Source organism: Schistocerca cancellata, chromosome 1, assembly GCF_023864275.1.
Source record: "Schistocerca cancellata isolate TAMUIC-IGC-003103 chromosome 1, iqSchCanc2.1, whole genome shotgun sequence".
Lineage (NCBI taxonomy): Eukaryota > Metazoa > Arthropoda > Insecta > Orthoptera > Acrididae > Schistocerca > Schistocerca cancellata.
In genome coordinates, this window is record NC_064626.1 from 6831719 (window position 1) to 6850089 (window position 18371).

Consider the following 18371-nt stretch of genomic DNA (forward strand, 5'->3'; position numbering starts at 1 on the left):
GCACTATTCACTTCTTTATTGCATCCGTCGATCCCTCACAATGAGTAATTATCACAGAAATTGCGTCGCTCTGAAATACTATTGGTTCTATGACTTCTCTTTCTAAATCGAGGAGCGTTTCTATGGCAACGACAGGGTCTGCTATTGGGGGGGCGAGTATCTCATGTCGGATGCACTATTCCTTCTTTATTGTATCCGTCGAACCCTCACAATGACGAATTAACACAGAAATTGCGTCGCTATGTAATACTATCGGTTCTATGCCTTCTCTTTCTAAATCGGGGAGCGTTTCTATGGCAAAGACAGGATCTGCTATTGCCAGGCGAGTATCTCATGTCGGATGCTCTATTCCTTCTTTATTGCATCCTTCGATCCCTCACAATGAAGAAATAACACAGAAATTGCGTCGCTATGAAATACTATAGGTTCTATGACTTCCCTTTATAAATCGAGGAGCGTTTCTATGGCCATGACAGGATCTTCTATTGGGAGGCGAGTGTCTCATGTCGGATGCACTATTCCTTCTTTATTCAATCCTTCGATCCCTCACAATGACGAAATAACACAGAAATTGCGTCGCTATGAAATACTATAGGTTCTATGACTTCTCTTTTCAAATCGAGGAACGATCCTATGGCAACGACAGGATCTCCAATTGGTAGGCGAATATCTCATGTCGGATGCACTATTCTTTCTTTATTGCATCCGTCGATCTCACACAATGACGAATTAACACAGAGATTGAGTCGCTATAAAATACTATAGGTTCTATGACTTCTCTTTCTAAATCGCGGAGCGTTTCTATGGCAACGATAGGGTCTCCTATTGGGAGGCGAGTATCTCTTTTCGGATGCACTATTCCTTCTTTATTGCATCCGTCGATCCCTCACAATGACGAATTAACACAGATATTGTGTCACTATGAAATACTATAGGTTCTATGCCCTCTCTTTCTAAATCGAGGAACGATCCTATGGCAATGACAGGAACTTCTATCGGGAGGCGAGAATCTCATGTCGGATGCACTATTCCTTCTTTATTGCACCCGTCGGTCCCTCACAAAGACGAATTAACACAGAAATTGCGTCGCTATGAAATACTATAGGTTCTATGCCTTCTCTTTCTAAATCGAGGAACGAGCCTATGGCAACGAAAGGATCTCCTATTGGGAGGCGAGTATCTCTTTCCGGATGCACTATTTCTTCTCTATTGCATCCGTCGATCCCTCACAATGACGAATTAACACAGATATTGCGTCGCTATAAAATACTATAAGTTCTATGACTTCTCTTTCTAAATCGAGGAGCGTTTCTATCGCAACGACAGGATCTCCTATTGGGAGGCGAGTATCTCATGGCGGATGCACTCTTCCTTCTTTATTGCATCCGTCAATCCCTCACAATGACGAATTATAGCAGAAATAGCGTCGCTATGAAATACTATAGGTTCTGTGACTTCTCTTTCTAAATCGAGAAGCGTTTCTATGACAACGACAGGATCTCCAATTGGGAGGCGGGTATCTCATGTCGGATGCACCATTCCTTCTTTATTGCATCCGTCGATCCCTCACAATGACGAATTAACACGGAAATTGCTTCGCGATGAAATACTATAAGTTCTATGACTTCTCTTTCTAAATCGAGGAACGATCCTATGGCAACGACACGATCTTCTATTGGGAGGTGAGAATCTCATGTCGGATGCACTATTCCTTCTTTATTGCATCCGTCGATGCCTTACAATGACGAATTAACACAGAAATTGCATCTCAATGAAATACTATAGGTTCTATGCCTTCTCTTTCTAAATCGAGGAACGATCCTATGCCAACGAAAGGATCTCTTATTTGGAGGCGAGTATCTCATGTCTGATGCACTATTCCTTCTTTATTGTATCCTTCGAACCCTCATAATGACGAATTAACACAGAAATTGCGTCGCTATGAAATACTATAGGTTCTATGCCTTCTCTTTCTAAAACGAGGATCGATCCTATGACAACGAAAGGATCTCCTATCGGGAGGCGAGTATCTCTTTTCGGATGCACTATTCCTTCTCTATTGCATCCGTCGATCCCTCACAATGACGAATTAACACAGAAATTTCGTCGCTGTGATATACTATAGGTTCTATGACTTCTCTTACTAAATCGAGGAGCGTTTCTATGGCAACGACAGGATCTCCTATTGGGAGGCGAGTATCTCATGTCGGATGCACAATTCCTTGTTTATTGCATCCTTCGATCCCACACAATGACGAATTAACACAGAAATTGCGTCGCTATGAAATACTATAGGTTCTATGCCTTCTCTTTCTTAATCGAGGAGCGTTCCTATGGCAACGACAGGATCTCCTATTGGGAGGCGAGTATCTCATGTCGGATGCACTATTCCTACTTTATTGCATCCGTCGATCCCTCACAATGACGAATTAACACAGAAATTGCGTCGCTATTAAATACTATACGTTCTATGACTTCGCATTCTAAATCGAGGAGCGTTTCTATGGCAACGACAGGATCTCCTATTGGGAGGCGAGTATCTCATGTCGGATGCACTATTCCTTCTTTATTGCATCCGTCGATCATTCACAATGACGAATTAACACAGATATTGTGTCACTATGAAATACTATAGGTTCTATGCCCTCTCTTTCTAAATCGAGGAACGATCCTATGGCAATGACAGGAACTTCTATCGGGAGGAGAGAATCTCATGTCGGATGCACTATTCCTTCTTTATTGCATCCGTCGGTCCCTCACAAAGACGAATTAACACAGAAATTGCGTCGCTATGAAATACTATAGGTTCTATACCTTCTCTTTCTAAATCGAGGAACGAGCCTATGGCAACGAAAGGATCTCCTATTGGGAGGCGAGTATCTCTTTCCGGATGCACTATTTCTTCTCTATTGCATCCGTCGATCCCTCACAATGACGAATTAACACAGAAATTGCGTCGCTATAAAATACTATAAGTTCTATGACTTCTCTTTCTAAATCGAGGAGCGTTTCTATCGCAACGACAGGATCTCCTATTGGGAGGCGAGTATCTCATGGCGGATGCACTCTTCCTTCTTTATTGCATCCGTCAATCCCTCACAATGACGAATTATAGCAGAAATAGCGTCGCTATGAAATACTATAGGTTCTGTGACTTCTCTTTCTAAATCGAGAAGCGTTTCTATGACAACGACAGGATCTCCAATTGGGAGGCGGGTATCTCATGTCGGATGCACCATTCCTTCTTTATTGCATCCGTCGATCCCTCACAATGACGAATTAACACGGAAATTGCTTCGCGATGAAATACTATAAGTTCTATGACTTCTCTTTCTAAATCGAGGAACGATCCTATGGCAACGACAGGATCTTCTATTGGGAGGTGAGAATCTCATGTCGGATGCACTATTCCTTCTTTATTGCATCCGTCGATGCCTTACAATGACGAATTAACACAGAAATTGCATCTCAAAGAAATACTATAGGTTCTATGCCTTCTCTTTCTAAATCGAGGAACGATCCTATGCCAACGAAAGGATCTCCTATTTGGAGGCGAGTATCTCATGTCTGATGCACTATTCCTTCTTAATTGTATCCGTCGAACCCTCATAATGACGAATTAACACAGAAATTGCGTCGCTGTGAAATACTATAGGTTCTATGCCTTCTCTTTATAAAACGAGGAACGATCCTATGGCAACGAAAGGATCTCCTATCGGGAGGCGAGTATCTCTTTTCGGATGCACTATTCCTTCTCTATTGCATCCGTCGATCCCTCACAATGACGAATTAACACAGAAATTTCGTCGCTGTGATATACTATAGTTTCTATGACTTCTCTTACTAAATCGAGGAGCGTTTCTATGGCAACGACAGGATCTCCTATTGGGAGGCGAGTATCTCATGTCGGATGCACTATTCCTTCTTTATTGCATCCTTCGATCCCTCACAATGAAGAATTAACGCAGAAATTTCGTTGCTATGAAATACTATAGGTTCTCTTTCTAAATCGAGGAGCGTTTCTATGGCAACGACAGGATCTCCTATTGGAAGGCGAGTATCTCATGTCGGATGCACTATTCCTTCTTTATTACATCTGTCGACCCCTCACAATGACGAATTAACACAGAAATTCCGCCGCTTTGAAATACTATAGGTTCTATGACTTCTCTTTCTAAATCGAGGAGCGTTTCTGTGACAACGACAGTATCTCCTATTGGTAGGCGAGTATCTCATGTCGGATGCACCATTCCTTCTTTATTGCATCCGTCGATCCCTCACAATGACGAATTAACACAGAAATTGCTTCGCTATGAAATACTATAAGTTCTATGACTTCTCTTTCTGAATCGAGGAACGATCCTATGGCAACGACAGGATCTTCTATTGGGAGGCGAGAATCTCATGTCGGATGCACTATTCCTTCTTTACTGCATCCGTCGATCCCTCACAATGACGAATTAACACAGACATTGCATCGCTATGAAATACTATATGTTCTATGCCTTCTCTTTCTAAATCGAGGAACGATCCTATGGCAACGAAAGGATCTCCTATTGGAAGGCGAGTATCTCATGTCGGATGCACTATTCCTTCTTTATTGCATCCGTCGACCCCTCACAATGACGAATTAACACAGAAATTGCTTCGCTATGAAATACTATAGGTTCTATGACTTCTCTTTCTAAATCGAGTAGCGTGTTTTTGGCAACGACAGGATCTCCTATTAGGAGGCGTGTATCTCATGTCTGATGCACTATTCCTTCTTTATTGCATCCGTCGATCCCTCACAATGACGAATTAACACAGAAATTGCGTCGCTATGAAATACTGTAGGTTCTATGACTTCTCTTTCTAAATCGAGGAGCGTTTCTATGGCAACGACAGGATCTCCTATTGGGATGCGAGTATCTCATGTCGGATGCACTATTCGTTCTTTATTGCATCCGTCGATCCCTCACTATGACGTATTAACACAAAAAATTGCTTCGCTATGAAATACTATAAGTTCTGTTGTAATATTGTTACTTTAATTTGCTATGCTGAAATCTGTAATATTGTAACTTTAATTTGGTATGCTGAAATAGGTGCTAATTGACAATGAAAGTGGGTTAAAAGCCGTGATCTGTCTGGGGACGTTAACCGTGGATTACTGGGCAACTGTTTCATCAGATATTTAGGCTAGGTTTACCAAGCAGACAAAACCGGTAATATATATATATATATAAAGGAGAATTTAAATAAAAGGAAAGAAATCAGTTTATATTTGGAAATTTATTTTAAGATTGTTCATTGAAATTTCAGCATATTATACGTGAGTTATAACTGAGCTGGTGCCTTATTTACGATTGAAAAGAATGTGAGATTGTAATCTTACGGAACACACAAAATATGGAGCCAAGATTTGGAAAACTGCATACAACACTCCATTCATAAAATAACACACGAAGAACATTGAAACATAAGGAAGAACAAATTAACCACAACCAACAGATTCAGTTTTTACCCAAAGAAATTACGTTCATACCACAATCCTGTCCGTCATGTAATTACCACACACTGGTATACTAAATTCATATTAACTCTTTGTGAAGTCTTCGCAAAAAGAATAGCTGAGGGCTACTTTGATGATTACACCACATGCTCCACGTGGTCAACTTGGTTTACACAAAGCGTACAACTCCACAATAATTTTGATAATTAAAATACATTAGATCGAAAAGCACTTGACAAAAGAAAAACCTTGAACTGGTTACTAACGTCTTACTATTAACCTGATGGGTCAAACAGTTATATAAGCACGTGGTACTGGTCTCGCAAAGTACACCCCACGTGGGTTGAACATAAAGAAAAGCATAAAGAAAAGTTGCTATATTAAAAAAATATTCTCAAGACGAGACGTTATAATCTCACGCACATTCGGATTTATGATTGATGAACTTAGTTAGAGTTACTGATCAACACGTGGTTCCACTTTACTCACAAAGTAGTAACAAAGCAACTACCGCAAAATAATCTGAATTTAACACGAGAATTACACTCCGCTGCACTTTAAGATAGCATTAGATATTTTAGAGCTAAACCTGAAATCAAGGTGATTAAATTTTCAGTTAGGCTGAACTTAAGAAATCCATTGTCCTACGGACTTAACAGACACGCGCTTAGCCGGAGATCTTCCCACTTCAGACGCTCGCCACGGCCACACAGCAACTGCCTACTTCCCAGCGTGCTTCCTGAGGGGTGGCTCACAAAGACCAACGGAAGTGGCCAGAGGGGCAGTTTCCTATACCAACATGACAACGGACGGACAGGACCATACTAAGGATAGAAACCTCTTTGCTTTTAGGAAGCGTAGCTACCTGTTCCGACGTTGGTCCTACTGTTCTCATGCTCATTCATCCTCTACACAAAAGGGAAGGGGGATGACAGTATCTTATCATATACAGTATATAAAAGAAAGCGGATGTAGGTTCCGTATGAGACTGTGTGACATGAATTACATATAAGAATTACATATAAACTGTGCTTTAAAGTGTAGTAGTGTGACAGATCGTTCTTGTTTATGTGTAAAAGTAACACATTCCACTGCTCAGTCTCCTCCCAGATAGTCAGAAACGCCACAGTACATTTAGAAGAGGAATTTATTCCATAAATGGCAACAGATTTAAGAAATTAAACATGAAAGGAATCCAACAGAGACCTTTCATAACCCCAACGCTCCGGGAAAAGACTGTGCAGGGAATTTTCTGGCCATGCTAGGACATTCCCAAGCAGGCTTCTCACACCCTACTTAAACCAAAAGTGTAAAAGAAAAGGCAAAAGGACACCAGCTACTTGCTAAAACACAATAATTTCAACACATCTTTAGAATCTACCAATTTCAAACAGAAAAAAAAAGAACACAATCTGTGACACCTATTTAAAAGTTAGTGTAGACCTAATTCGGTCAGCAAGTAAAAACAATGGTTCCTGTGTCATTAATATGAAAACAATTTCTGGTTGTTACCCTTATGGAGTTCACCAGTATTTGCTCATTGCAAGAGTCAACTGATCACAGGAAAATTTATGACTGTTTATTAACAAGCAAAATTTATGAAAATAGCAAAGGTGCCACAGCAAAAAAAAACATCAAATAACATCGGTATTAAAAAGCAGAACATTACAATGCACAATCTGCAAAAGCAACAAAATGATAGGAGAAAAAACATATTTTACAAAGTGTTTATCGCAAAAAAATTCTATATCATATAAAACTAATAATTTGTAGAATTAAAATAACTATGTGGCACTCATTTAATCACTCTACTATATTTCAATTAGTTAGCAAACAATGAGCACTGTGTCATTATACTGAAACTACAATAATTATGTGATTGTTACCCTTAAGGGGTTCCTCACAGTAAATATGCCCCATGCAAAGGCTAATCGATCACAGTTCAATGAGAATAAAAAGCTATCTGACTGATAAACGAAGCAAGGCCACAGCAATGAATTTACGAAACAAAATATCACAAATCTAATACATCACACAAAAACAAACATTGATAAATAAAACAGTACAATAGTCAACATTTAAAACAAAAAAACACCTATAAATAAAACACCTGCAAAATACAAGAGTCAAAGTCTAAAAAAGATAAATAGAACACCTGCAAAATACAAGAGTCAGTCTAATAAACACCAATAAATCGAACTCCTGCAAAACACACGAGTCAGAGTTTCTCTGACAGAAACACACGTATATGCACTGGACTAAGAACCGTATAATCACTGTTCACTGACACACTCAGTAGTTCCACTGTTCCGAGGCACAATATAAGGGAAAGGGGGGGGGGTTCGTCGCCGCAGCTGTCAGTAGGGATTTTTGTCCATCTGTTGCATGCGATCCCGCCGTCTCTGCCCTCTCATGAAGTTTCTCTCGTGTCACGTACATCTCGATTTGGTTCCATGTTTGTATTGTCAAATTCGTGCGGTATCCTCGTTTGATACGCCAGGTTGATATTCTCGGGCAAGGATGACACTTAATGGCTCTTCTTTTGTGCCACCCTTAGCGACCAGAGAACATCGAACCAAGATTTACTGTCGCTTGACAGTAGGCATCCATCAGGAAATGTCGATAGGCGTCGTTGACGTCTGCAAGTTTCTCTGGGCAGTACCTGTCAAAAGGCTCCACGCCCCTTGTGTTGTTTCACCGCGGCCGTCTCGTCACGGTCGCGTGCGTGTGGTGCGTTGCCAGCAGATGGATTTCCGCGCGGTGGACCGCTCGCCCATCTCAGGTCATCGCCTCGAGGAAGGGTCGCCCGGGGCGGCCGCCCATTAGCTCCAGGTACAAGGGAAAGTGTTTGCCGCTTACTCTCCTTTTGTTGTCGGCCGCGCTCCCAAAGTGGCCCGGATGACAGCGTGTCCCGCTGGGAAACCCGCCACTTTACAACTAGTCCGGCTGCTCCCGCTGTCTCTTAAGAGTTTTGCCGGTTCGCTTTCAGGTTCTCAACTGCATTCACAGAAATTTTTCATCATCCTTATGTGATTACACAATGTCATACATAATACCACTTAGTATTGTCTTTCACAATTTTTAAGAACAAAGTGAGACTTAATTTTTTTTTTAATAAAAAATTAGATGAATCGAAAATACAAAATAAAGTTTAAATGACTTGACAATGTAAAAAAAATAAAAGTGAAATGACTTTACAATGTAAAAAAAATAAAAGTTAAATAAACTGACAATATAATATTTAAATCCACATCACTAATATGGTTCACTTACGTTTTAATAAATCAAATGCTATTTATTAATTCACTAAAATGAATAGGATTATGCCTTGTGCAAGTATAGGTCAGGACAGCATAGGGTTCACATGTTATTTACACACACATACATGCACACCTGTTGTCTATTCTACAAACTAACTACCCATAAACATGCATTACTCAATATTCTACTTCTATCCACTACTAGTTAAGCCAATAAGCTACTTCAATGCTATTTCAACACTGTGTATATACCACTACAACATTCTTCTTGACGCTCGCGGCATACGTCTTGTCACATGATAAATATGGAGAACTTTCCTTAAACATACACATTAAAAAGAACAATGGTTATTTACAAGCCAAAACATTTATACCAGTTCGCACACCTGAAAAGAGACTCGCAATTATACATTTATCATACTCATATATTCACACATAAAACAGTAAGAAAATTTCACCTAAAATTACGTTATCACAACAATTAATCACGCAGATGACTCTGAGAAGGTTAAAAATATTTCCATTATACAGGTTATATTACATTTTCTTACCCATTTTGCTGCGATTTCGTTCCTTCTTTACGTTACCTTTCGCTTCCAAATCAGTTATTTCGCCTGTGGTGGTTATTCTGGATTCATTTCTCATGAATGGCAAAATTGTGGTCACCTCTATTCTGTAAAACAGTATCATCTTAACATATTGAACTTACAACAGACACAAAAGATCCGAATCCTCCTGTAGTTTAAATGACAAATGTTTTGCTTTATCCTTATTACCTTAAACCAAGCTTTCCTTCGTTCCCATAATCAAAATTATTTAATCATCTTCTACCTTCAACAGGGAAATTTCCTCAGTACAAATCATATAGGCTGCAGTGCATCCCGCACCAGCGAAAACAGTAAGCTGTAATGCTCACAGCATCAGCAAAACACATAAACGTCGCTTTTCTAGGACAAGTATTAACGCAGAATAATTTTTTTAGGCATTGGCTCAACATCAATCAAGACTACAAGAAGGATCCATATTTCCGTTCCATTCTCCATTTGCTGAAAAGCTGCTCGTATTTGACTACCACAATAATATTTCAGAGCCACGTAAATTACACAAACCACAATTCTTCTTTCACCTTGAAGGGAATCAATATACTTACGAAATCCACAGACAGCACTTAACGTACTCAGCTATAAAGAACAAAAAAAGACATATATCATCAATATTAACATATCATCGCATATTGGAAGCCAATGGTTCAACAATCGTATTATCGCATCCTGTTTTCAAGATTCCAAACTTACTCATTCCTTTCTCAGAGTTCTCCTATCTTAAAATATTCATACAGCACGCATACTATAGTAAGAGATCCTCATTTATACTGACAGATATAGAATAGTAATAGATAGATAGTAGCACTGAAAGCAGAAAATCGGAAACAAGGCTACTAACAGTTGGGGACCTGGGTTTGCCAGACCCATAATACCCACAGATCGGATATTCCCCTGAGTTTATGCACTAATTCAGGCAACGATCTTGCTTTCCTCAGGAGCGACTCTTTTCAATTTACACACAAAAAAAACATAAACAGCATTTTCCTCGTTCACAAAGAAACCTTTTATCTTCACCTTTGAATCAAACTAAATCCTAATTGCACAAGGAGAGAAAAAAATTAAAACATCACTTCAGTACATCACACAGAAACATCTTTATCATTAATTTTTACCAACATATTATTCAAAATGCATACGTCACAAATTTAAACTAATCAATTCTTTCTCCTCACCGTCCTCTCTACTTCCCACTGTCCTTTCTACTCATTTGCCATGTCGCTCATTTGTTCCGATTGGGCGCCTTCTGCGCTGATCGTTTGTCATTGCCGGTTTCGTTCATTTCCATTTGCTGGATTATGTCTAGGGTTAGCTGGCCGAATTTCAACATCATGAGGTGCTCCGCCTATAGTCCTATTCCCACCGTGTTCACCGTAGTATCGATTCTGGTTGCCGTAACTGTTCCGTTCACGATTCTGTCTACGTCCTCGATCATTTCTGTTGTTCCACCTGTGTTCGCGACTGTCACCCCAGTTTCTATACGGCCTGTCCCGATTATTGTTCCGTTCGCGTCGCGACGACCAGTCACGCCGTTCATTAGTAATACGGCCACGACTGCGGTCGCGCTGCTGTGCCCCGTAATAACTTTGTGCCTGATTAGGCGGGCATTCTGCTGTATTATATTCCAAATCTTGGAGCAGTGTTTTAAACGTTTCCACGTCCTCTTTGCATCGTCCCGCAAGAATGACGTGCCGCAAGTGCATCGGCAATTTGGTGATGCATATCCTAATTAGTTCCGCAGGCCCGTATGGGTCGTATAGGAATTGATTTGCCTGCAGCATGTGGTCGAATAGGCGTGCAGGGCTGCCGAAACCAGACTGGTTCAAATTTGGCAGCATAATTATGCCATGCTTTACTCTATCTTGTGCCGCTTCCGACCAATAGGCGGACAGAAAGGCTTGTCGAAACTCCCGAGTGGAGTTGCAGTGACGCGCTGCCGACCTCATGCGAATCGCCGGTTCGCCTTCCAAATAGCCACACATATATTCTATCTTATGTGAACTTGCCCAGTCGGGAGGCAGACAGAACTCAAATTGCTCGAGCCATGCTCGTGGATGTATTCCTTTTTGCGAATTTCGGAATATCTCAAACTTTCTCACCGTAAGGAAATGTTTGAAATCAAATCCCCGCATTTCCTCCTGGCGAGGCCCTTGAATGTTTCTATTATTCTCATGTCTGCCCCTCAAATTACATTCTTCCCTGTCGTCAAAATCTCCCTCGTGGCCGGAGTCCCTCTCTGCACTGTTCGTACGGCTATTTTTAATGCTATTGACGAGTTCGGAATCACACGCCATGCGGTTTTCCAGATGCGCCACGCGTTCTTGTAATTCGCCTGTTACAGCTCTGTTTTGCCTGTTCACTTCGAACTGTCCCTTCTGAAATTTCAGAAGCGAACGCACTTCTTCGGTCTCTGCGGCCGCTACCGGTGTAGTATTGTTCTCGCTTTCCGTCAGCTTCATCGTGCCTACAATGTCGGCTAATGCCGCAATCTTATCATCAATTTGTCTCTTGTCCTCCGCCCCAGTCTGCTTCAATTGTTCTACTTGCTGTTCCAACGCGTGGATCGCTAAACTGTTGTCCGCTATTGTGTTGCTAACGGACGTGGGACAACGCGTTTCCGCCTCTTGAACCCTCGAGATTACCTGCTGGTGTTCCCTTTGGCATTCTTCCCTCAGCTCTTGAAAATTCCTAAGTAGCCGTTCTTCGCTTTCTTTAGATTCGGTATCGCCCCTTCGCTTGCTCTGTTCTAAAGCTTGGAGACGATCATCGATTTGTTCAAATGTACGGCCTAATTCTTTCATAATATCACTTTTTATCTCACTTGCCAGATTGTTTATTCTTTGTGAGATATCATCAGACACTCTCTGCATCGACTTGTCGACTTTATTTGTCTGCTGGATTAGTTTTTCGTCTATTTGTTCGCCTAGCTCGCGGATCGATTTTTCGGATGTTTCTTTTTGTTCTCGGAACGATTTTTCTGATCTCTCTGCGTTTTCTTTATTTTGTTGCAATAAGGCTTTCATGAGTTCTGCCAAATCAATTTGGTTAGTAGGAGGCAAATTAATTTCTGGCTCTGCTGTGAGCCCGTTCGTCCTGTTTTGCATTTCGTCTGAAGTATTCCCCATTGCATTTTCGGAACCGCCCGACGCGTTAACATTCGAAATTAAATTATCCCCTTGGTCCATGTTGCTTAGGTTGTCGGACCGCTTACTTTTAGTTTGGTTACGTGTCTGCATTAGTGCAATTTATAACCGGTATGCGACACACTAATCAAAATAAATGTGTCCCACAAAAATTACGACAGTCACACGAAAGATACCCAACCTAGTACGCACTTTTTCACACGCAAAACAAATTTTTATCTTAGATCGAAACAGTGGAATTTACAAGCGAGAATAAAAAACACACAGACATATAAAACACACAAGTATAAAAAACAAAACAAGACAAACAACGCAACGCTGATCAACAACGCCGTGAATCTTTTGAAAGTCTGCTCGGAAACAACACAGAAGTTGTTTGAGCGCTGTAGGAAAAAAATTAAGATGATAACACGCTCGCAATCTAACGTTTCAGAGATTCCAGAGTCTAGCGGAATCACAGAACAGGGTCGCCATGTGTAATATTGTTACTTTAATTTGCTATGCTGAAATCTGTAATATTGTAACTTTAATTTGGTATGCTGAAATCGGTGCTAATTGACAATGAAAGTGGGTTAAAAGCCGTGATCTGTCTGGGGACGTTAACCGTGGATTACTGGGCAACTGTTTCATCAGATATTTAGTCTAGGTTTACCAAGCAGACAAAACCGGTAATATATATATATATAAAAAGGAGAATTTAAATAAAAGGAAAGAAATCAGTTTATATTTGGAAATTTATTTTAAGATTGTTCATTGAAATTTCAGCATATTATACGTGAGTTATAACTGAGCTGGTGCCTTATTTACGATTGAAAAGAATGTGAGATTGTAATCTTACGGAACACACAAAATATGGAGCCAAGATTTGGAAAACTGCATACAACACTCCATTCATAAAATAACACACGAAGAACATTGAAACATAAGGAAGAACAAATTAACCACAACCAACAGATTCAGTTTTTACCCAAAGAAATTACGTTCATACCACAATCCTGTCCGTCATGTAATTACCACACACTGGTATACTAAATTCATATTAACTCTTTGTGAAGTCTTCGCAAAAAGAATAGCTGAGGGCTACTTTGATGATTACACCACATGCTCCACGTGGTCAACTTGGTTTACACAAAGCGTACAACTCCACAATAATTTTGATAATTAAAATACATTAGATCGAAAAGCACTTGACAAAAGAAAAACCTTGAACTGGTTACTAACGTCTTACTATTAACCTGATGGGTCAAACAGTTATATAAGCACGTGGTACTGGTCTCGCAAAGTACACCCCACGTGGGTTGAACATAAAGAAAAGCATAAAGAAAAGTTGCTATATTAAAAAAATATTCTCAAGACGAGACGTTATAATCTCACGCACATTCGGATTTAAGATTGATGAACTTAGTTAGAGTTACTGATCAACACGTGGTTCCACTTTACTCACAAAGTAGTAACAAAGCAACTACCGCAAAATAATCTGAATTTAACACGAGAATTACACTCCGCTGCACTTTAAGATAGCATTAGATATTTTAGAGCTAAACCTGAAATCAAGGTGATTAAATTTTCAGTTAGGCTGAACTTAAGAAATCCATTGTCCTACGGACTTAACAGACACGCGCTTAGCCGGAGATCTTACCACTTCAGACGCTCGCCACGGCCACACAGCAACTGCCTACTTCCCAGCGTGCTTCCTGAGGGGTGGCTCACAAAGACCAACGGAAGTGGCCAGAGGGGCAGTTTCCTATACCAACATGACAACGGACGGACAGGACCATACTAAGGATAGAAACCTCTTTGCTTTTAGGAAGCGTAGCTACCTGTTCCGACGTTGGTCCTACTGTTCTCATGCTCATTCATCCTCTCACACAAAAGGGAAGGGGGATGACAGTATCTTATCATATACAGTATATAAAAGAAAGCGGATGTAGGTTCCGTATGAGACTGTGTGACATGAATTACATATAAGAATTACATATAAACTGTGCTTTAAAGTGTAGTAGTGTGACAGATCGTTCTTGTTTATGTGTAAAAGTAACACGTTCCACTGCTCAGTCTCCTCCCAGATAGTCAGAAACGCCACAGTACATTTAGAAGAGGAATTTATTCCATAAATGGCAACAGATTTAAGAAATTAAACATGAAAGGAATCCAACAGAGACCTTTCACTGTTGTTGTAGTCTTCAGTCGTGAGACTGGTTTGATGCAGCTCTCCATGCTACTCTGTCCTGTACAAGCTTCTTCATTTCCCAGTACCTACTGCAACCTACATCCTTCTGAATCTGCTTAGTGTATTGATCTCTTGGTCTCCCTCTACGATTTTTACCCTCCACGCTGCCCTCCAATGCTAAATTTGTGATCCCTCGATGCCTCAGTACATGTCCTACTAACCGATCCCTTCTTCTAGTCAAGTTGTGCCACAAACATCTCTTCTCCCCAATCCTATTCAATACCTCCTCATTAGTTAGGTGATCTACCCACCTTATCTTCAGCATTCTTCTGTAGCACCACATTTCGAAAACTTCTATTCTCTTCTGGTCCAAACTAGTTATCGTCCATGTCTCACTTCCATACATGGCTACACTCCATACAAATACTTTCAGAAACGACTTCCTGACACCTAAATCTATATTCGATGTTAACAAATTTCTCTTCTTGAGATACGCTTTCCTTGCCATTGCCAGTCTACATTTTATATCCTCTCTACTTCGACCATCATCGGTTATTTTACTCCCCAAATAGCAAAACTCCTTTACTACTTTAAGTGTGTCATTTCCTAATCTAATTCCCTCATTCTCACCCGACTTAATTTGACTACATTCCATTATCCTCGTTTTGCTTTTGTTGATGTTCATCTTATATCCTCCTTTCAAGACACTGTCCATTCTGTTCAACTGCTCTTCCAAGTCCTTTGCTGTCTCTGACAGAATTACAATGTCATCGGCGAACCTCAAAGTTTTTACTTCTTTTCCATGAATTTTAATACCTACTCCGAATTTTTCTTTTGTTTCCTTTACTGCTTGCTCAATATACAGATTGAATAACATCGGGGAGAGGCTACAACCCTGTCTCACTCCTTTCCCAACCACTGCTTCCCTTTCATGCCCCTCGACTCTTATAACTGCCATCTGGTTTCTGTACAAATTGTAAATAGCCTTTCGCTCCCTGTATTTTACCCCTGCCACCTTCAGAATTTGAAAGAGAGTATTCCAGTCAACATTGTCAAAAGCTTTCTCTAAGTCTACAAATGCTAGAAACGTAGGTTTGCCTTTTCTTAATCTTTCTTCCAAGATAAGTCGTAAGGTCAGTATTGCCTCACGTGTTCCAACATTTCTACGGAATCCAAACTGATCTTCCCCGAGGTCGGCTTCTACCAGTTTTTCCATTCATCTGTAAAGAATTCGCGTTAGTATTTTGCAGCTGTGACTTATTAAACTGATAGTTCGGTAACTTTCACATCTGTCAACACCTGCTTTCTTTGGGATTGGAATTATTATATTCTTCTTAAAATCTGAGGGTATTTCGCCTGTCTCATACATCGTGCTCACCAGATGGTAGAGTTTTGTCATGACTGGCTCTCCTGAGGCCATCAGTAGTTCTAATGGAATGTTGTCTACTCCCGGGGCCTTGTTTTGACTCAGGTCTTTCAGTGCTCTGTCAAACTCATCACGCAGTATCTTATCTCCCATTTCATCTTCATCTACATCCTCTTCCATTTCCATAATATTGTCCGCAAGTACATCGCCCTTGTATAAACCCTCTATATACTCCTTCCACCTTTCTGCTTTCCCTTCTTTGCTTAGAACTGGGTTGCCATCTGAGCTCTTGATATTCGTACAAGTGGTTCTCTTCTCTCCAAAGGTCTCTTTAATTTTCCTGTAGGCAGTATCTATCTTACCCCTAGTGAGACAAGCCTCTACATCCTTACATTTGTCCTCTAGCCATCCCTGCTTAGCAATTTTGCACTTCCTGTCGATTTCATTTTTGAGACGTTTGTATTCCTTTTTGCCTGCTTCATTTACTGCATTTTTATATTTTCTCCTTTCATCAATTAAATTCAATATTTCTTCTGTTACCCAAGGATTTCTATTAGCCCGCGTCTTTTTACCTACTTGATCGTCTGCTGCCTTCACCACTTCATCCCTCAGAGCTACCCATTCTTCTTCTACTGTATTTCTTTCCCCCATTCCTGTCAATTGTTCCCTAATGCTCTCCCAGAAACTCCCTACAACCTCTGGTTCTTTCAGTTTATCCAGGTCCCATCTCCTTAAATTCCCACCTTTTTGCAGTTTCTTCAGTTTCAATCTGCAGTTCATAACCAATAGATTGTGGTCAGAATCTACATCTGCCCCAGGAAATGTCTTACAATTTAAAACCTGGTTCCTAAATCTCTGTCTTACCATTATATAATCTATCTGAAACCTGTCAGTATCTCCAGGCTTCTTCCATGTATACAGCCTCCTTTCATGATTCTTGAACCAAGTGTTATGCTCTATGCAAAATTCTACAAGGCGGCTTCCTCTTTCATTCCTTCCCCCCAATCCATATTCACCTACTATGTTTCCTTCTCTCCCTTTTCCTACTGACGAATTCCAGTCACCCATGACTATTAAATATTCGTCTCCCTTCACTACCTGAATAATTTCTTTTATCTCGTCATACATTTCATCTATTTCTTCATCATCTGCAGAGCTAGTTGGCATATAAACTTGTACTACTGTAGTAGGCATGGGCTGTGTGTCTATCTTGGCCACAATAATGCGTTCACTATGCTGTTTGTAGTAGCTAACCCGCACTCCTATTTTTTTATTCATTATTAAACCTACTCCTGCATTACCCCTATTTGATTTTGTATTTATAACCCTGTAATCACCTGACCAAAAGTCTTGTTCCTCCTGCCACCGAACTTCACTAATTCCCACTATATCTAACTTTAACCTATCCATCTCCCTTTTTAAATTTTCTAACCTACCTGCCCGATAAAGTGATCTGACATTCCACGCTCCGATCCGTAGAACGCCAGTTTTCTTTCTCCTGATAACGATGTCCTCCTGAGTAGTCCCCGCCCGGAGATCCGAATGGGGGACTATTTTACCTCCGGAATATTTTACCCAAGAGGACGCCATCATCATTTAATAATACAGATGAGCTGCATGTCCTCGGGATAAATTACGGCTGTAGTTTCCCCTTGCTTTCAGCCGTTCGCAGTACCAGCACAGCAAGGCCGTTTTGGTTAATGTTACAAGGCCAGATCAGTCAATCATCCAGACTGTTGCCCCTGCAACTACTGAAAAGGCTGCTGCCCCTCTTCAGGAACCACATGTTTGTCTGGCCTCCCAACAGATACCCCTCCGTTGTGGTTGCACCTATGGTACGGCCATCTGTATCGCTGAGGCACGCAAGCCTCCCCACCAACGGCAAGGTCCATGGTTCATGGGGGGGACTATAGGTTCTATGACTTCTCTTTCTAAATCTAGGAGCGTTTCTATGGCAACGACAGGATCTCCTATTGGGAGGCGAGTATCTCATGTCGGATGCACTATTCCTTCTTTATCGCATCCGTCGGTCCCTCACAATGACGAATTAACACAGAAATTGCTTCGCTATGAAATAATAGAAGTTCTATGACTTCACTTTAAAAATCGAGGAACGATCATATGGCAACGAAAGGATCTTCTATTGGGAGGCGAGAATCTCATGTCGGATGCACTAGTCCTTCTTTATTGCATCTGTCGATCCCTCACAATGACGAATTAACACAGAAATTGTGTCGCTATGAAATACTATAGGTTCTATGCCTTCTCTTTCTAAATCGAGGAACGATCCCATGGCATCGAAAGGATCTCCTATTGGGAGGCGAGTGTCTCATGTC